Here is a 21291-nt window from a genome sequence, read left to right as displayed (position 1 = left end):
GACACAGTCTCCAATAAAGTCCACGAAGCTCACAAGGACTTTGGGTAAGTAGTGAATTTATCCAGAAATACTGTGGAGGGTCCGCAGCACCCATGGGCTGCTTGTACCAAGTTTGCCAGTCTCTCTGAAGTAATTTCATATTTACCATGTTTTTTTGTTTTCTCAAGGCCACTTCAACATGCCAGAATTGACCGTAGCCTCCCTCTGTTGGCCCAAGATCATGATACTTTCAGCCAGCCAGCTCTGCTGAAGGAGCTAAAACTGGACCCTTAACTGAGTGTCCTGGGCCCCAAACCCTGCCTAGATGGAACCTCTCCCTCAACAGCCTTGCATAGGCACCTTTGCCCTCGCAGTCAGGCCACTGGCTGACTCCTCCCCACACCTGAACCTCCAGCCCTCTCTCTCTACTATGTCATCTCTTCCCACCCTCTATAACACTGAGTGGAGACTTATTGGAGTAACTCTGCCAGGAAATGGCCCTAAGGGCATGAAGTAGCCAAGGGTGTGCCTCAGGCTCTATGGGACAGGAGCAGGGAAGGAGCTAACATCAGCCCCCAGGCTGGGTAGACAAGGAAAGGTCACCTTTATTAAAGGCCTTGTACCTTGATACATTTTGACTCACTATTCCATTGAGTTTGGACATTTAGGTTATTTCCAATTCTTTACTATTTGGAGGAGCATTGCGATGAACAGTGAATTTGTCAAAGGGTCTTGCTGTTGATGCTCTGTCATGTCTCTGTTCAGCAGTGGCCAGATGTGTGCTGAGAAGTAAGGCAGGAACTAGAACAATTTACTTGAGTCCTGCCAGATAATATCTGCACATCATCACACTTGGGCCCCGGAGTTAGAGGACCTTTACCATTCAAAGAGGAGAGTCCAAGCCTGTTGGAGCTGCATATGCAGGATTGCAAAAGCATGAGAGGCCAAGTAAACAGGGAGAGAGAATTGCCCCCTGGCACTGGCAAAATATTAACAAATATAGGCTATCAATAAGCTTAATGAAGGCTGTTTCCATGGATCAGGTGAAATGAAAGCTGGATTGGAATGGGAGCAAGGATGTGAGGTCGATGAAAACAGCTGATTAATTTGAGTGGTTTTTCAGGAAAACAATAGCAGAAAAATTGAACAGGAACTGGAGGGTCATGGAATCAAGAGAAACTTTTAAAAGATGAATGATAGTAAAGCATGTTTATATGCTTATAATAATACCGTAGAGAGGGAACAAATGATGCAGGAGAGTAAAGACATCATCATGATGTGGTCCTTAAGGGAGCAAGGGGTGGAATTTAATTCACAAGTAATAGGTTGGCCTTGGGTAAGAATAGGAACCCCTCCTTACAACAGAGGGAAAGGCAGATTATGTGAAGACAGACGGAAACTGTTTGGTTGGAATTGATAGAAGAAAGATGGAAGTTATTCTCATCTTACTGCCTTTATTTTCTGATTATTCAAGATATTTGTCAACTTAAGCAACAGAAAGTGAGACTCTCTAAAAGAAAATGATGTGTGCCATAGTAAACTATTTGCATATTCAGGGAGGTAAAGGAAGACAAAGGTTATTAAAGGAAAAGTGAGGATTATATAATTGTTTTAATTCTTGGCTACAAGGATAAATAACAAGGGCAGCACCAGTGCAAGGCTGGACAGGCAGCAACTGAACAGATGTCCCTATAGAAGCATTTTTGTGTGTGTAAGTTTGCAACGGGCTTTGTGCAAAGTTACGGATTTTGCAGTCTTTTGTGATAGTTCTTGTTATCAGGCATTCATGCATAAGAACTCTCCCTTTTGCTGGGTATGGTGGTTCACACCCGTAATCCCAGCACTTTGGAAGGACAAGGCAAGAAGATCACTTAAGCCCAGGAGCTCGAGACTGGGCTGTGCAATAATAGAGGGACCTTGTCTCCACAAAAAATTTTAAAAATTAACTGGATGTGGTGGCATGTGCCTGTAGTTCCAGCTACTTGGGAAACTAAGACAGGAGGATTGCTTGAGCCTGGGAGGCACAGGTTGCAGTGAGCCAAGATTGCACCACTGCATTCCAGACTGGGCAACAGAGTGAGACAAAGTCTCAAAAAATTTTTTTTAAAAATAACCCTCCCTTCCTTTTTATAGCCTCCTCCAGCTCTAATTGTCAGAGGTTTTTTTTGGTTTTTTTTTTTTGGTTGTTGTTGTTGTTGTTTGGAGATGGAGTCTCACTCTGTCACCTAGGCTGGAGTGCAATAGTGTGATCTCGGCTCACTGCAACCTCTGCCTCCTGGGTTCAAGAGATTTTCCTGCCTCGGCCTCCTGAGTAGCTGGGACTACAGGCGCGTGCCACCACACATGGGTAAGTTTTTTGTATTTTTAGTAAAGATGGGGTTTCACTGTGTTAGCCAGGATGGTCTTGATCTTCTGACCTCATGATCGCCCGCCTCGGCCTCCCAAAGTGCTGGGATTACAGGCATAAGCCATCGCACCTGGCTTGTCAGAGTTTTTAATACAATTAACTCCATTTTGATTCTGACAACTTCCACCTTTCCCCCTTTTGATCAAGGTCTTTCTCTAAAAGCATTGCTGATCAAATCATTCTGTAGTTAGGATTACGTTCCTTGGTGCTGAGATGAACCTGTCCCAAACTGCTGCTCTGGTCCCATTTTGGAGGGAAAAGATTGGCCACAGTGGCGTGAGCCACTGCGCCTGGCCTAAAGATTTTTATTTAGTTAATCGATCTTAAAATTATTAGAAGCCCATATTTAAGTGTACTTGTTAGAGTCTCCTCCATGAATCTGATTCCAAATGCTTTTAGAGAAAAATCAAAACAATAACTGTGGATGACAAAAACTTAAAATAATCATGTTTAAAAATCTGATGTAAGTTCATTATCATCAGCAATTGACACAGAAATTTGGTTATTTTTGTGGCATACAACATAACCCAAATTATGTCTAATGACATTATATTTTTAAGAGTTTAATACAATTTTGGAACATTTAGGCCAATAACATATCAGAAATGTGGCTGGGTGTGGTGGCTCACACCTGTAATCCCAGCACTTTGGGAGACTGAGGTGGGTGAATCACCTGAGGTCAGGAGTTCGAGACCAGCCTGGCCAACACAGTGAAACCCTGTCTCTACAAAAAATACAAAAATCAGCCAAGTGTGGTGGCACACACCTGTAATCCCAGCTACTCAGGAGGCTGAGGCAGGAGAATCCCTTGAACCCAGGAGGCAGAGGTTGCAGTGAGCTGAGATCACACCATTGCACTCCAGCCTGGGCAACAGAGTTAGACTCCATCTCAAGAAAATAAAAATTAAAATAACGTATCACAAATGTGACTGAAAAAATCTAGCATCACTTATCATCTGACAAAGCATCCTGTATAATTTACCAAACAAGCCTAATCATTTACTATCTCTATAAAAATGAGAGATACATCTTTTGATGCTCTCCTGGGGCTCAACTGGAAAAATCGCAAAGCAAATTCAAGATCAAAAAGACTTAATTTAGAATTTTTACATTGGGAAAGCCTGTCAAAGATGCCAAAACTTTTTAAACACCTGATTAAAACAGGATTACAGGTCACTGTGAAATAATAGTCATTCATTTAACCATAGTGATAGTCAAAAATTTCAAAAGCAATACAGAAAGTTACATGGATTTTTTGTAGACTTAAAGCTTTCAAAGCTCAGTTTTCCTAAGTAATCAAAAACCTAATAAAGATTGTTTCTTAGAACAGTTACCAAAAAGATCAGACAAACATCCTGAAATGTGATTGCTTATTCTTACAGGAAGCTCACTTATATAACATGGAAGTTGAACCTGATGAAAAAGCTCTTTAAACTTAATAAGATTGTGTGTCCAAGGTTATGAGTGTACAACACATTATAGAGGAATGTAAACAAAAAACTAGTATCTTGAGCAGCAGAATGCATGGCTCTTGGTAAAAGCATGGGAAGTTCGGCCGGGTGCAGTGGCTCATGCCTATAATCCCAGCACTTTGGGAGGCCGAGGCAGGTGGATCACGAGGTCAGGAGATCGAGACCATCCTGGCTAACACAGTGAAACCCCGTCTCTACTAAAAAATACAGAAAATTAGCCGGGCACGGTGGCGGGCACCTGTAGTCCCAGCTACTTGGGAGGCTGAGGCAGGAAAATGGCATGAAGCTGGGAGGCAGAGCTTGCTGTGAGCCGAGATCACACCACTGCACTCTAGCCTGGGTGACAGAGTGAGACTCCATCTCAAAAAAAAAAAAAAAAAGCATAGGAAGTTCCTGGTTATATGGAACAATTCAGAAACATCAAGAAATCAAGTTATATTAAACAAAAACATTTCTCTTCTAGACCTTCAAGATAAGTATTTCAGTGTCAGGCCATACCAGCAGAGTTAGAACTAGAGAACTGAGCTGATGAAAAAGTTAAAATTATCACCCCAGCCAGGCAAAAAGATGAATATATTACTTGCAAATCACCTGCAGGGAGACACAGCCAAAGTTGAACTTCTGAGATATGAACCTGGGAAGTTGAATTTCTGAGATATGAACCTTGAGGTAGAGGAAAACTCTACCTCAAGAAATAAAATTACCATTCTAAATGATGAAGACAGCATTTTCAACTGAAACTAGGGAAATTAAATAAATCTCAGGACAAAATGTGACATAAATAGAAACCATAAAACAGGAAGAGGCTGCAGTTTAGAATACAGCTGTTAAACATTTCATAATTAAAATCAAAACTTCTTATAATTTTACTTCAAGAAAACCTTGTTCTAACATAAGGGATCACATTTTTAGTTTTGTATTAGTAATTTTTAACATAAAACCTCAATGTTTAGAAATAATTTTAATAATTCCCTTCTAATTATAGCCTACTTGATCACACACAAAAAAGTTCTTTCATAAATGCATCCTTCACAAACCTTTCACGACTTGCACAGACCTTCCATGACATGCTTAGACCTTCTGCTTTGTCCTATACTTCCTCTTTCCCAAATAAGTAGTCGTTTTACTTTGGGACAAAAATATACCACACAAGATTATTTCTCATATAAAATTATTCTCTTTTCTTTTTAACCTTCCTTACCAAAATTACAGTTCCATACCTATTAGTTTCTTCATCTCTCTCTCCTACTTACTGGTTACTTTCTATATTGCTTCTATTTCATTCCTAAACACATATTTTGAAACAGCCTTTAAATAATCTCTGAATTAGACAAAATTACTGTTTTTTTCTCAATAAAGAACACATTTTTAAAGCCTTTCTAATTTTTCTCATCAAATGATTTTTGTGTACTTTGTAGACAGAATCATATATATTAATTAGAATTTTTAACTCTTAGTAACCTTAAATTCTAGTGAAAACCTAGGAAGCAAAAAATTTTGAGCTGCCTGTCACATATTAGTATTTTATAGATGGAGAACCGTGTTATAATTTTTAGAAGTATGTTTCCCCATAACACAATTTTTATTTTGTATTAGTAGATCTAAATTTATTTAGTCTTCCTATAAAATTTAAGATGCTGAGAATAAACTTATATTTATGTTTAGCAATGTATGTTTTAGTATTTTGTCTTACTTAAAAATAACCCAGACATTTAGTATCACTTAATTTAATAATGTTAAGATTTCAAATTGCATGAAAAGTTTATAAATGTGAATCCCATTTATATTGATTTATTTTAAACAATTATACCCAGATTACTTACGAAAACTAAAATAGTAGACATAACTAGTCATCATTTTAAGTCATTTCCCTGTTAGCCCTTTTCTGTAGCCTGTGAATATCAGGTATTCACCTGAGTAACAAGTAACTTTACATATGTGGATATTTTGCCAATACCTCAGAAGATACAACTGTTTTTACTAAATCAACAATGTTAAATTAGTCTTATTTATCAAAGAGTTACAAAAAAAAAAAGATTATTCTGTTTGGGGGCAGGGCTTCTAGTTTTATGACCTTAAACCATTTAGCAGAGGCAAATATAATCCCATTTGGCCAGGCCAGGCACAGTGGCTCATGCCTGTAATCCCAGCACTTTGGGAGGCTGAGGCAGGTGGATCACCTGAGGTCAGGAGCTCGAGACCAGCCTGGCCAACATGACAAAACCCTGTCTCTACTAAAAATACAAAAATTAGCTGGGTATGGTGGCAGACACTTGTAATCCCAGCTACTCAGGACGCTGAGGCAGGAGAACCGTTTGAACCTGGGAAGCAGAGGTTGCCATGAGCCAAGGATCATGCCACTGCACTCCAGCCTGGATGACAGAATAAGACACTGTCTCAAAAAATAATAATAAAATAAAATAATCTTATCTGGCCAGCAAACCCAGGCAAAAGTATATGCTGACCATTTTAAAGGCCTTTCTATTTTTATCAACAAATTAAAACTAGCTTATTTATCAAAGATTTATGTAAGTCACATAAACTAAAAGGTATTTGGGTTAATTATTATATATTTTCTGTGAGTGCTCATTTAATTGCTTTGCCCCTATGTGGTAAAGCAATTTTTTTTTTTTTTTTTTTTTTTTTGAGACAGAGTCTTGCTCTTTTGCCCAGGCCGGACTGCAGTGGCACTATCTTGGCTCACTGCAAGCTCTGCCTCCCGGGTTCATGCCATTCTCCTGCCTCAGCCTCCTGAGCAGCTGGGACTACAGGCGCCCGCCACCATGCCTGGATAACTTTTTTTTGTATTTTTAGTAGAGATGGGTTTCACCGTGTTAGCCAGGATGGTGTTGATCTCCTGACCTCGTGATCCACCCACCTCGGCCTCCCAAAGTGCTAGGATTACAGGCGTGAGCCACCGTGCCTGGCTGGTAAAGCAATTTTTATGCTGGGTGGAGATACCTTCCTTATATTATTACTCTGAGCTCAAGGTTTTGACTTGTTTGATCTGGTAGCCTAACTTTTATAAATATTTATTTAGTTCTTTTCTTTTAGAATGTCAATCCTTTAATTAATTTTTCCATCACCTTGAGTAGTTGTTAGTTGGGCAAACCTGAATTTTCATTTCCAAAAGGTGTCTAGGTTGTTAGTTGTCATGGAGCTATTGTAATTTGTAAAGCTATTGATTTGAAAGCCCTTTAAGACTCCTTTTTAAATAATCTTGGCTAGGGGCAGGACATGGTGGCTCATGCCTATAATCCCAGCTGTGGGAGGCTGAGGCAGGAGGAGGGCTTGAGGTCAGGAGTCCAAGACCATCCTGGGTAACATAGTGAGGCCCCTGTCTCTACAAAAAAATAACAAAATTAGCTGGGTGTGATTGTACTCAAATGTGGTCCTAGCTACTCAAGAGGCGGGCGGATCACGAGGTCAGGAGATCGAGACCATCCTGGCTAACACGGTGAAACCCCGTCTCTACTAAAAATACAAAAAATTAGCCGGGCGTGGTAGCGGGCGCCTGTAGTCCCAGCTACTCGGGAGGCTGAGGCAGGAGAATGGCGTGAACCCGGGAGGCGGAGCTTGCAGTGAGCCGAGATCGCGCCACTGCACTCCAGCCTGGGCGACAGAGCGAGACTCCGTCTCAAAAAAAAAAAAAAAAAAAAAAAAAAAGAGGCTGAGGCAAGAAGATCACTTGATCCCAGGAGTTGGAGGCTGCAGTGAGCTATGATCATGCCATTGTACTCTAGCTTAGGTGACAGAGTGAGACCCTATCTTTATTTAAGTATATATATTTAATATATATAATATTATATATATTTAATATTTAATATATATTTAATATATATTATGTTAAATATATTTATTAAATATACATAAATATATATATTTAAATAGAGAGAGAGAGAGGCTGGAATGCCATAACCAGTGAATTCATCCTAATGCCAGGAGAAAAGTCATCAGAGTCAAAATAAGCAGAAAAAAGTAGACAGAGAACTTGGAAGAATCTACATGTTAACCCTATAGTTGGTTGCAGTTTTCTTAGAGCCTGTGAATAATGACCATTTGTGCTCTACATTTTTCTTGGTGTAATTTGCCCATCAGTTTTAAAATGTGCATGAGAATCAACTATAATACAGCTGACTGGAATCCCAAAGGAAGGTTTTTGTGGTATGCCTTTAGAATTTGATAATCGCGTTCCACTTCTTGTTTATCTCTCAAGGGCAAAAATAAATCCTAGAAATCCTGTCAAAGAATGTGAGTAATTTGAACTGGCATGACAGATAGCAGTGACCACCTAGTAGCTTTTAATTGGTCATCTTATGCCCACCATTTAGAATGCTTTTTTTTTTCCTCTCAGAACATGTTCAGAAACAAGGGAGAAAAGAGCCAAATCACTTACAGATACATGTGACCTGACCAAAATGAAACCAAAAGTAAGAGTGTTCATAAAAATTTTAAGCCAAGTATGCAGACTGATACGGTTTGGATCTGTGTCCCCACTCAAATCTCATGTCAAATTGTAATCCCCAATGTTGGAGAGGGGCCTAGTGGGAGGCGACTGGATCATGGGGGTGGTTTCTCATGAATGGTTTAGCACCATCCCCTCGGTGCTGTTCTCATGATAGTGAGTGAGTGAGTTCTCTTGAGAACTTTTCATTGACCACATTGCTGGAGATGAGGATCATACAGACGGAGTAGTAGCTTGTGCTGCTGGACTAATAGGGGACTTATATACAGCATTTGGGAAGGATGTACTGAAATTAGTAGAAGCTAGGCCACTGATCCATGAATTGTTAACTGAAGGGCGGAGATCGAAGACGAACAAAGCAAAAACCCTTGCTACATGGGCAACAAAAGAATTGAGGAAACTGAAGGACCAAGCTTGATCTGTTACCACTGGGATGATAACCTGAGGACCCCCACTGGAAATCTCCAATCTTTTGAAAAACCTGGAAGTGAGGAGTGTGCACGGATGCTGAATGTTTGGGAATGAGAGGATGAGTGAGTGAGGCTTGAAAACACACCACATTGAAAATCCTGCCACAGCAGCCGCCGCAGCCGCCGCCGCCAACAGCAGCACTGTTAGTGAGCCAAATAAGCACTGACTTCGTAGAAAACCATAACATTGGCTATCTTGGAAAAGAGAAAAACAATGGAGTTACATATAAAAAAAAGAAAGAAAGAAAGAGAGAGAGAGAGAAAGAAAAGAAAAGAAAAAAGAAAAGAAGAAAAGAAAAGCTATCTCTTCCCAGGAGAGGCTAGAAGTAGTTTTTCTGTCTTTTGGCCGGTGCCGAGTGGAATGCCTGGTTTCGGGGAGGAGGAGGGACTGGGTTCAGCTGTGGTGCTTTGTTGTAAAAGGCAGCCTGGCCTTTGCTACTGAGGAGAAAGATGGAGCCTGGGTCTCAAGCCCACCTTCCCTGTACCTTTGCCACACGGTACTGTATGCTTGCCGGCTAGAAGGAGGGTGAGGGGTTTTTTACAGTCTGAGAATGAGTGTGTGTGAGTGAGGCGGTATCCACATTCTCAAGTTCAAGTCATTACAGTTTCTTTTTCCCAGAAAACAAGGGGTTAGATGTTGCATTTCATAAAACGAACCCAAGTTCTGTCTACTGGTGCAGCACAAGAGATGTAAAAAAAACAAAAAAAAAAAACACAGAGGAAAGACGCTCTTTAGGTTTTGTTTTTTTCGTTTTTTTTTTTTTTTTACTCTAGGGAAACACTGACGAATGGTCAGAGCTCCTATCCTGATCTTTTCAGTAAGGCGCCTTTCCTAATAATATGGTTCAACTGTGAATGTAGAAGTGGGGGGGAGGGGGGAGAAAAAGAAAGCTCTGGCGTTAGAGAATATAGAAAAATGTAAGTACAATTGTTACAAATAACGCAGACTTCAGAAACAAAACAGTCACAAACCAAACCAAAATTTAAATGATCAGAATTGGCAGCACAAAGAAAACGCCCTCTCCTGACTTGTATTTTGGCAGTCTGAACGCCCCCAGAAAATTACGCCAAAGAGTTTAGAAAAATATACAATAAAAGTAAACACACACGTACACACAAAAAAGCAAACTTCAGGTAACTACTTTGGATTGCAAACAGGATAAATTAAATGTTCAAACAATCTGATAAAATAACCATTTGGAAACTGGAAAAAAAAAAAAAAAAAGTGTGTAGCACCTCCCCCGCCCCGCTTGCTCCTGCTCCAGCCACAGAAGTGCCTCCTTCCCCTTCACCTTCGGCCATTGTTGAAAGTTCCCTGAGGCCTCCCCAGAAGCCAAGCAGTGCTAGCATCATGCTTCCTGTACAGCTTGAAGAACTGTGAGCCAATCAAACCTCTTTTCTTTATAAATTATCCAGTCGCAGGTATTTCTTTATAGCAATGCAAGAACAGACTAATGCACAGACCAAACAAAATATTAAACCAGGCATGGAGAACCAGACAGAACATAAATTCTGTAGAAACCAGAGTACTGAAACCAGAAGGACATTGTTCTTATACCAGAAACGGTTTGCCAGAAAAACAAAGTCTTCTGTCATCCCAGGACAGATGCAAAGTTCTTTATTGAGGTGGCCTTATAACCAAATCAGAACATGAATAAAATAAAAAAGAACTCACCAAAGACAGGGAGTCCAAAAACTCGAGATTCACCAGTGCAGAAAAGGTAACTGACAGAAGCAGAGTGCAAAGAGCTCAAGTGGTACCACACTTGATTCCGGAGCCACCAACCCATTCAAGCTGAGCTCACTTCAGTCCCACTCGAGACACCATTTTGTCAAACTAAGAAATACAGAGGGAGACTCTAAAAATTCTGCTTATTGGAAATAGAGCATTGCAATGGGGATATGTGTGCCATAGTAACTATGTGTGTATTCATGGAGGTAAAGACAAAGGTTTTTAATGAAAAAAAGTAAGGCGAATTATATAATTGCTTTCAGACAATTATCCTTGGCACTAAGGATCAACAATAAGAGGGTGCCAGTCCAAGATTAGCAGTTTCTGGACAGACGTTCTCACAAAAGTATATTTTGTGTGTGTAAGGTTGCAGTTACCTTTGTGGAACCTTGTGGGTTTTGCAGTCTTCTGTGATAGTCCTTCTTATCAGGCACTGGTGCGGAGAACCCTCCCTCGTGCCCTTCCCCGACTCTATTTGTAAGGGTTTTTTAACGCAAGTGATTCCATTTTGATTCTGACAACTGTTGCATATTCAACTACAATAGAAGATGAGAAGGGCATGTTGAGGATTTGAGAAGAGAATAGAAGAGGTAAAATAGCCGTCTCAGGAGGTGATAAGGCAAGAGTATTACATAAACTAACAGGCTTGCCTGGCAACGTTAAGTGCCAAGTAGCGGTCACAGGTGAGTCTAGTCAACACAGTTGTATGGCTTTTCCCCAGCAATGACCTGCTGTCTCAGATTCCTGGGATCTATAGACATGGCTGCAGCTGGTGCACTGTTCCAAGGAGGGAGGAGGGAGAATGGGCACTTCCATGCATCCAGGAGGGTACTTGCTACACTGCTATGAGCTGCTGTTGAGACTGGGATGCAAGCGCACTGCACTCTCCACAGCTTCTTGCTCACACTGCTTGCCTGGGTGGTGCCCCATTCTCTCTCTGGTCCTAGGCCCAAGATGCCATTTTGAGGGTGTAACACTGGGTTGGGCCCCGCCTTCAGCCTGAATTTAAACTGATGTGGCCGTGGCCACTGCCCAGCTGAGGGACAAGGAAGCCAGACTCTCCTATGCATACCTAGAACAATATCCAGTGCCCTGCCACAGGTTTCTGTGAGACTGAGAGTCAAGCAAACCACACTCCCCACAGCTTTTTTCCATGCTTTCCTGAGAGGGGCTCCACCCTCTCCAGTCACAAGCTCACAGCTGGCACCATTTTGAGAGTTTAGAGACATTATTTGGCAACGTGGCAGCAGTGGCCATAACAGGCATTTTAGTCTCAGGCTAGACATTGGAGCACTTGCTTTGGAATGGGGGGAAAGCCCTCCACAGCCAGAATTGAGCAGCAAACATGGAGGTGCCCAGCAGTAGGTGCAGGAATTAGGCTCTCTCCTGTTGCAGGGCTGCAGCAGGAGGAGAGCTGCTGAAGCCAGGGTTTCTCCTGGGTGGCAAGACTGGCTGCCAGGGGCAGTTTTGTGACCTGGAACCAGTCTGCATGTGTCATGGCTGGGTGCCCCAGCCTACTCTCTTGGTCAGTTGGGGGAAAGTGCCCCACCACCATTTGAGAAGCTAGAGGGCAGTGCACTCCACTCCCGTGGAAATCTAACTCTTGGCATGGTCCCCTCTAAGAAGGTGGGGAGCACAGAATGTCAAAGCCACCCTTAGGTCAAAGGAAATGCAAGCACCATGCTAACTTCTGTAGGAGGCACACCAAAGCCCAGAACAGACATCAAGAGGGGGTCATCTCTTATCCCTGGTGCCCCTCCTCGGTGCACTGTTGCCTACTCAGCAGTGGCTCCTCCTATTGGGGTAGAAAGAGACAGCTTCTCCAGTTGCTCCACCCCACTGAAGATGAATGCATGCCTGAAGAGGGCGCTCTTTTCATTTTTCCATTGCCTCTACTCCCACCCCTCCCTGTCGGCTCTTACTCTTAAGCGCACCTACTAGACTGCAGCCTGACTTACACCACCAAGCAAAATTACATCACTACTACAAGCAACATCTGAGAAAGCTACCTATCTGCATCCAAGGAACAATACAGAGCCTTGGTATCCTGGAAGCACCCAGAAACATAGCCAACCAATCAATCACACACAATATACACCAGAGTCATACCCCTAAGGGATAAAAGAATAAAATATCAAGAACCTCCACCTAAATGATAGCAAATTAAAAAAAAAAAAAAAGCATCAGCTCTCTCAGCTGAAAAGGAGCCAGCACAAGAACTCTGGCAATACAAAAAGCCAGGGTGTTTCATCACCTCCAAAGTATCCCACCAGCTTCTAAGCAATGGATCCTAACCAGAATGAAATGTCTGAAATGACAAATATAGAATTCAAAATATGGATGGCAAGGAAACTCAATGAGATCCAAGAGAAAGTTGAAATCCAACACAAAGAAGCCAGAAAAACCATCCAAGATTTGAAAGAAGACATAGCTATATTAAGAAAGAACCAAACAAAACTTCTGGAATTGAAAGACTCCCTACAGGAATTTCAAATTACAGTTGGAAGCCTTAACAACAGACTAGGCCAAGCAGAATAAAGAATTTCAGAGCGCAAAGACCACTCTTTTGACTCAACCCACACATATTTTTTTTTTTTTTTGAAATCTATCATATATAGGTTTTTATTTATTTATTATTTTGCTAGGTTATAAGCCCCTTCAGTATCATATATAGGTTTTTTTTTTTTTTTTTTTTTTTTTCTTTTTTTTTTTTTCTTTTTTATTGATCATTCTTGGGTGTTTCTCGCAGAGGGGGATTTGGCAGGGTCACAGGACAATAGTGGAGGGAAGGTCAGCAGATAAACAAGTGAACAAAGTTCTCTGGTTTTCCTAGGCAGAGGACCCTGCGGCCTTCCGCAGTGTTTGTGTCCCTGGGTACTTGAGATTAAGGAGTGGTGATGACTCTTAACGAACATGCTGCCTTCAAGCATCTGTTTAACAAAGCACATCTTGCACCGCCCTTAATCCATTCAACCCTGAGTGGATACAGCACATGTTTCAGAGAGCACAGGGTTGGGGGTAAGGTCACAGATCAACAGGATCCCAAGGCAGAAGAATTTTTCTTAGTACAGAACAAAATGAAAAGTCTCCCATGTCTACCTCCTTCTACACAGACACAGCAACCATCCGATTTCTCAATCTTTTCCCCACCTCTCCCCCCTTTCTATTCCACAAAACCGCCATTGTCTTCATGGCCCGTTCTCAATGAGCTGTTGAGTACACCTCCCAGATGGGGTGGTGGCCGGGCAGAGGAGCTCCTCACTTCCCAGTAGGGGCGGCCGGGCAGAAGCGCCCCTCACCTCCCGGACGGGGCGGCTGGCCGGGCGGGGGGCTGACCCCCCCCACCTCCCTCCCGGACGGGGCGGCTGGCCGGGCGGGGGGCTGACCCCCCACCTCCCTCCCGTACAGGGCGGCTGGCCGGGCAGAGGGGCTCCTCACTTCCCAGTAGGGGCGGCCGGGCAGAGGCGCCCCTCACTTCCCCGACGGGGCGGCTGGCCCGGCGGGGGGCTGACCCCCCCACCTCCCTCCCGGAGGGGGCGGCTGGCCGGGCAGAGGGGCTCCTCACTTCCCGGTAGGGGCGGCCGGGCAGAGGCGCCCCTCACCTCCCGGACAGGGCGGCTGGCTGGGCGGGGGGCTGATCCCCCCACCTCCCTCCCGGACGGGGCGGCTGGCCGGGCGGGGGGCTGACCCCCCCACCTCCCTCCCGGACGGGGCGGCTGGCCGGGCGGGGGGCTGACCCCCCACCTCCCTCCCGGACGGGGCGGCTGGCCGGGCGGGGGGCTGACCCCCCCACCTCCCTCCCGGACGGGGCGGCTGGCCGGGCGGGGGGCTGACCCCCCCACCTCCCTCCCGGACGGGGCGGCTGGCCGGGCGGGGGGCTGACCCCCCCACCTCCCTCCCAGACAGAGCGGCTGGCCGGGCAGAGGGGCTCCTCACTTCCCAGTAGGGGCGGCCGGGCAGAGGCGCCCCCCCCACCTCCTGGACAGGGCGGCTGGCCGGGCGGGGGGCTGACCCCCCACCTCCCTCCCGTACAGGGCGGCTGGCCGGGCAGAGGGGCTCCTCACTTCCCAGTAGGGGCGGCCGGGCAGAGGCGCCCCTCACTTCCCCGACGGGGCGGCTGGCCCGGCGGGGGGCTGACCCCCCCACCTCCCTCCCGGAGGGGGCGGCTGGCCGGGCAGAGGGGCTCCTCACTTCCCGGTAGGGGCGGCCGGGCAGAGGCGCCCCTCACCTCCCGGACAGGGCGGCTGGCTGGGCGGGGGGCTGATCCCCCCACCTCCCTCCCGGACGGGGCGGCTGGCCGGGCGGGGGGCTGACCCCCCCACCTCCCTCCCGGACGGGGCGGCTGGCCGGGCGGGGGGCTGACCCCCCACCTCCCTCCCGGACGGGGCGGCTGGCCGGGCGGGGGGCTGACCCCCCCACCTCCCTCCCGGACGGGGCGGCTGGCCGGGCGGGGGGCTGACCCCCCCACCTCCCTCCCGGACGGGGCGGCTGGCCGGGCGGGGGGCTGACCCCCCCACCTCCCTCCCAGACAGAGCGGCTGGCCGGGCAGAGGGGCTCCTCACTTCCCAGTAGGGGCGGCCGGGCAGAGGCGCCCCCCCCACCTCCTGGACAGGGCGGCTGGCCGGGCAGGGGGCTGATCCCCCCACCTCCCTCCCGGACGGGGCGGCTGGCCAGGCGGGGGGCTGATCCCCCCCACCTCCCTCCCGGACGGGGCGGCTGGCCGGGCGGGGGGCTGACCCCCCCCCACCTCCCTCCCGGATGGGGCGGCTGGCCGGGAGGGGGGCTGACCCCCCCACCTCCCTCCCGGACGGGGCGGCTGGCCGGGCAGAGGGGCTCCTCACTTCCCGGTAGGGGCGGCCAGGCAGAGGCGCCCCTCACCTCCCGGACAGGGCGGCTGGCTGGGCGGGGGGCTGATCCCCCCACCTCCCTCCCGGACGGGGCGGCTGGCCGGGCGGGGGGCTGACCCCCCCACCTCCCTCCCGGACGGGGCGGCTGGCCGGGCGGGGGGCTGACCCCCCACCTCCCTCCCGGACGGGGCGGCTGGCCGGGCGGGGGGCTGACCCCCCCACCTCCCTCCCGGACGGGGCGGCTGGCCGGGCGGGGGGCTGACCCCCCCACCTCCCTCCCAGACAGAGCGGCTGGCCGGGCAGAGGGGCTCCTCACTTCCCAGTAGGGGCGGCCGGGCAGAGGCGCCCCCCCCACCTCCTGGACAGGGCGGCTGGCCGGGCAGGGGGCTGATCCCCCCACCTCCCTCCCGGACGGGGCGGCTGGCCAGGCGGGGGGCTGATCCCCCCCACCTCCCTCCCGGACGGGGCGGCTGGCCGGGCGGGGGGCTGACCCCCCCCCACCTCCCTCCCGGATGGGGCGGCTGGCCGGGAGGGGGGCTGACCCCCCCACCTCCCTCCCGGACGGGGCGGCTGGCCGGGCAGAGGGGCTCCTCACTTCCCAGTAGGGGCGGCCGGGCAGAGGCACCCCTCGCCTCCCGGACGGGGCGGCTGGCCAGGCGGGGGGCTGACCCCCCCACCTCCCTCCCGGACGAGGCGGCTGGCCGGGCAGAGGGGCTCCTCACTTCCCGGTAGGGGCGGCCGGGCAGAGGTGCCCCTCACCTCCCGGACGGGGCGGCTGGCCAGGCGGGGGGCTGACCCCCCCACCTCCCTCCCAGACGAGGAGGGAGGACGCTCCTCACTTCTCAGACGGGGTGGCTGCCGGGCGGAGGGGCTCCTCACTTCTCAGATGGGGCGGTTGCCAGGCAGAGGGTCTCCTCACTTCTCAGACAGGGCGGCCGGGCAGAGACACTCCTCACATCCCGGACGGGGCGGCAGGGCAGAGGTGCTCCCCACATCTCAGACGATGGGCGGCCGGGCAGAGACGCTCCTCACTTCCCAGATGTGATGGCGGCCGGGAAGAGGCGCTCCTCACTTCCTAGATGGGATGGCGGCCGGGCAGAGACGCTCCTCACTTTCCAGACTGGGCAGCCAGGCAGAGGGGCTCCTCACATCCCAGACGATGGGCAGTCAGGCGGAGACGCTCCTCACTTCCCAGACGGGGTGGCTGCCAGGCAGAGGCTGCAATCTCGGCACTTAGGGAGGCCAAGGCAGGCGGCTGGGAGGTGGTTGTAGCGAGCCGAGATCACGCCACTGCACTCCAGCCTGGGCGCCATTGAGCACTGAGTTAACGAGACTCCGTCTGCAATCCCGGCACCTCGGGAGGCCGAGGCTGGCAGATCACTCGCGGTTAGGAGCTGGAGACCAGCCCAGCCGACACATCGAAACCCCGTCTCCACCAAAAAAATACGAAAACCAGTCAGGCGTGGCGGCGCACGCCTGCAATCGCAGGCACTCGGCAGGCTGAGGCAGGAGAATCGGGCAGGGAGGTTGCAGTGAGCTGAGATGGCAGCAGTACCGTCCAGCTTCGGCTCGGCATCAGAGGGAGACCGTGGAAAGAGGGGAGAGGGGAGAGGGGAGAGGGGAGAGGGGAGAGGGGGGAGGGGAGAGGGGAGAGGGGAGAGGGGAGAGGGAGCTCTATCTACCACACAGTCCTTCTCTGAATCCACACATATTTTTTAAGTATTCTTTTTAAATGAACAAAGCCTTCAAGAAATATGGGATTGTGTAAAGCAACCAAATCTATGACTTACTGGCATTCTTGAGAGAAAAGAAGAAAAAGTAAGCAATGTGGAAAACATATTTGAGGGTATAATTCAGGAAAACTTCCCCAATCTTGCTAGAGAGATTGACAGGCAGATATAAGAAATCTAGAGAACTCTTGCGAGATACTACACAAGACAATCATCCCCAAGCACATAGTCACCAGACTATCCAAGGTCAAAGTGAAAGAAAAAAAAAATCTTAATGGCAACTAGAGAAAAGGGTTATATTACTTCTAAAGGAAAACCCATCAGACTAACAGTGGACTTCTCAGCATAAACCTTACAAGCCAGAAGAGACTGGGGGCCCATTTTTAGCATTCTTAAAGAAAAAGAATGCCAGCTAAGAATTTTATATCCCACCAAAGTAAGCTGTGTAAACGAAAGAGAAATAAAGTCTTTCTCAGATAAGCAATTGCTAAGGGAATTTGTCACCACCAGACTGACCCTACAAGAGATGCTTAACAGAGTTCTAAACATGGAAACAAAAGAATGAAATTTGCCTCCACAAAGGCACATGCAAGCACATAGCCCACAGACTGTATAAAGCAACTACACAATTGAAACTACAAAGCAACTAAATGGCAATGCTATGACAGGAACAAAACCTCACATATCAACATTAATCTTGAAAGTAAACTGCCTAAACACTCTACTTAAAAGGCATAGAGTAGCAAATCAGATTTTAAAAAAAACAAGACCCTTCCTCTGCTGTCTTTAAGATACCCATCTCACACGTAATGACACCCACAGCCTTAAAGCAAAGGGACCGAGAAAGATCTATGATGTAAATGGAAAACAAAAAAAGAACAGAAGTCACTATTCTTCTATCAGATAAAATTGATTTTAAACTAACAAGAGTAAAGAAGGACATTATATAATGATAAAGGATTCAATTCAACAAGAAGGCTTAACCATCCTGGCCCAGGCACGGTGCCTCACGCCTATAATCCCAGCACTTTGGGAGGCTGAGGTAGGTGGATTGCTTGAGGCCAGGAGTCGAGACCAGCCTGGCCAACATGGTGAAACCCCATCTCTACTAAAAAATACAAAAATTAGCCAGGTATGGTGATGCATGTCTGTAATCCCACCTACTCAGAAGGCTGAGGCAGGAGAATTACTTGAACCCAGGAGGTGGAGGTTGCAGTGAGCCAAGATCATGCTACCACACTCCAGCCTGGGCAACAGAGTGAGACTCCATCTCAGAAAAAAAAAAAAAAAAAGTCTTAATTATCCTAAGTATATATTCCCCCAACATTGGAGCACCCAGATTTATAAAACAATTACTTCTAGACCTAAGAAAAGATTTTGACAACCATGTAATAATTGTGGTGACTTCAACACCCCACTGACAGAATTAGGTCAGGGAGGTAGAAAACTAACAGAGAAATTCCAGACTTCAATTTGATACTTGACCAATTAGATCTAATAGATGTCTGCAGAACACTCCACCCAAATTACCACAGAATGTACATTCTTCTCTTCTGCACATGGGACATACTCTAAGATTGACCAGGTGCTTGGTCACAGAGCAAGTCTCACAAAATTCTAAAACCTCAAAATTATACCAAGCATCTTCTCAGACCACAGTGGAATAAAAATAGAAATAAATATCCAGAGGAACTCTCAAAACCACACGAATACACAAAAACTAAACAACTTGCTCCTGAATGACTTTTTTGTAAACAACAAAATTAAGGCAGAAATTTAAAAATTATCTGAAACAAAGAAAGTAGAGACACACCACACCAAAACTTCTGGGATGCAGCAAAAGCAGTATTAAATGCCTATATAAAGAAGATAGAAAGATCTTACATTAAAAACTTAACCTTGCGCCTAAAGGAACTAGAAAAACAAGAACAAACTACACCCAAAGCTAGCAGAAGAAAAGATAACCAAAATCAGAGCAAAACTAAATGAAATTGAGACCCCAAAAAACCATAAAAAGAAAAAAGAAAACCAAAAATTGGTAATTTGAAAGGATAAACAAGATTGATAGACTGCTAGCTAAAGTAACAAAAGAAAGGCCGGACGCAGTGGCTCACGCTTGTAATCCCAGCACTTTGGGAGGCCGAGGCGGGCAGATCACGAGGTCAGGAGATCGAGACCACGGTGAAACCCTGTCTCTAATAAAAATACAAAAAAATTAGCCGGGCGTGGTGGCGGGCGCTTGTAGTCCCAGCTACTCGGAGAGGCTGAGGCAGGAGAATGGCGTGAACGCGGGAGGCGGAGCTTGCAGTGAGCCCAGACTGCGCCACTGCACTCCAGCCTGGGTGTCAAAGCAAGACTCCGTTTCAAAAAAGAAAAAAAAAAAGAAAAAAGAGAAGATCCAAATAAGTACAACCAGAAATGACAAAGGAGACATCACAACTGATCTTACAGAAATACAAAAGGTTCTTAGAGCCTACTATGAGCATCTTTTTGCACACAAACTAGAAAATCTAGAGGAAATGGATAAGTTCCTGGAAACACACAACATCCCAAGAGTGAACCAGGAAGAAACAGAATTCCTGAACAGGCCAATATCAAGTAATCAAATTAAATAAGTAATTAAAAACCTACCCAAAAAAATCCCCTGGACCAGATGGATTCACAGCCAAATTCCACTAGATGTACAAAGAAGAGCTAGTACCAATCCCAATGAAACAATTCCCAAAAATTCAGGAGGAGGAACACCTCCCTAACTCATTCTATGAAAACAGTATCACCCTGATACCAAAATCTGGCAAAGATACAACAAAAAAATAAAACTATAGACCAATATTATTCCTGATGAACATAGACACAAAAATCCTCAACAAAATAATATCGTACTGAATTCAGCAACACATCAAAAAGCTAATTCACCACAATCAAGAGGGCTTTATTCATGGGGTGAAAGAATGGTTCAACATATGCAATCGATAAATGTGACTCAACACATAAACAGAATTAAAAACAAAAGCCATATGATCATCTCAATAGATGCAGAAAAAGGCATTTAGTATAATCCAACATCCCTTCATGACAAAAACCTTCAATAAACTAGGTATCAAAGGAACATACCTCAAAATAATAAAAGTCATCTCTGACAAACCCACGTCAATGTTATACTGAATGGGCAAAAGTTGGAAGCATTCCCCGTAAGAACTGGAGCAAGACAAGGATGTTCATTATCACCACTCCTATTTAACATAATACTGGAAGTCCTAGCCAGAGCAATCACGCAAGAAAAGGCAACCAAATAGGAAAAGAGGAAGTCACATTATTTCTCTTCACTGACAATATGATTCTATAACTGGAAAACCCTAAAGATTCTAGCAAAAGACTCCTAGACCTGATAAACTACTTCAGTAAAGTTTCAGGACACAAAATCAACATGCAAAAATCAGTAGCATTTCTATACACCAACAACATTCCAGCTAAGAGCCAAATCAGGAATACAATCCCATTTATAATAGCCACACATGCAAAAATACATCTAGCCAAGGAGTTGAAAGATCTCTACAAAGAGAACTACAAAATACTGTTAAAAGAAATCAGATGACACAAACAAATGGAAAAAATATTCCATCTTCATGGATTGGAAGAATCAATATCATTAAAATGGCCATACTGCCCAAAGCAATCTACAGATTTAATGCTATTCCTATCAAATTACCAACATCATTTTTCACAGAATTAGAAAAAACTATTCTAAAATTTATATGGGGCCAGGTGTTGTGGCTCATGCTTATAATCCCAGCACTTTGGGAGGCTGAGGTGGGTGGATTGCTTGAGCCCAGGAGTGTCAGGCCAGCCAGGGCAACATGGTGAAACCGCATCTCTACAAAAACTACAAAAATTAGCTGGACATGGTTGTGTGCACCCGTAGTCCCAGCTACTCAGGAGGCTGAGGTGCAGGGATCACTTGAGCCCAAGAGGTGGAGGTTGCAGTGAGCCAAAATTTTGCCACTGCCCTCCAGCCTAGGTGACAGAGCAACACCCTGTCTTAAAAATAAATAATAAATAAATAAATTTAACTTAATTCATATGGAACCATAGAAGTGCCCAAGTAGCCAAAGCAATCCTAAGTAAAAAGAGCAAAGGTGGAGGCATCACATTACCCAACTTGAAACTATGGTATAGGCTACAGTAACTA

This window comes from Pan troglodytes, chromosome 6 (genome assembly GCF_028858775.2).
Source record: "Pan troglodytes isolate AG18354 chromosome 6, NHGRI_mPanTro3-v2.0_pri, whole genome shotgun sequence".
Lineage (NCBI taxonomy): Eukaryota > Metazoa > Chordata > Mammalia > Primates > Hominidae > Pan > Pan troglodytes.
The sequence above is the reverse complement of the archived record's forward strand: the minus strand, read 5'-3'. Positions refer to the sequence as shown.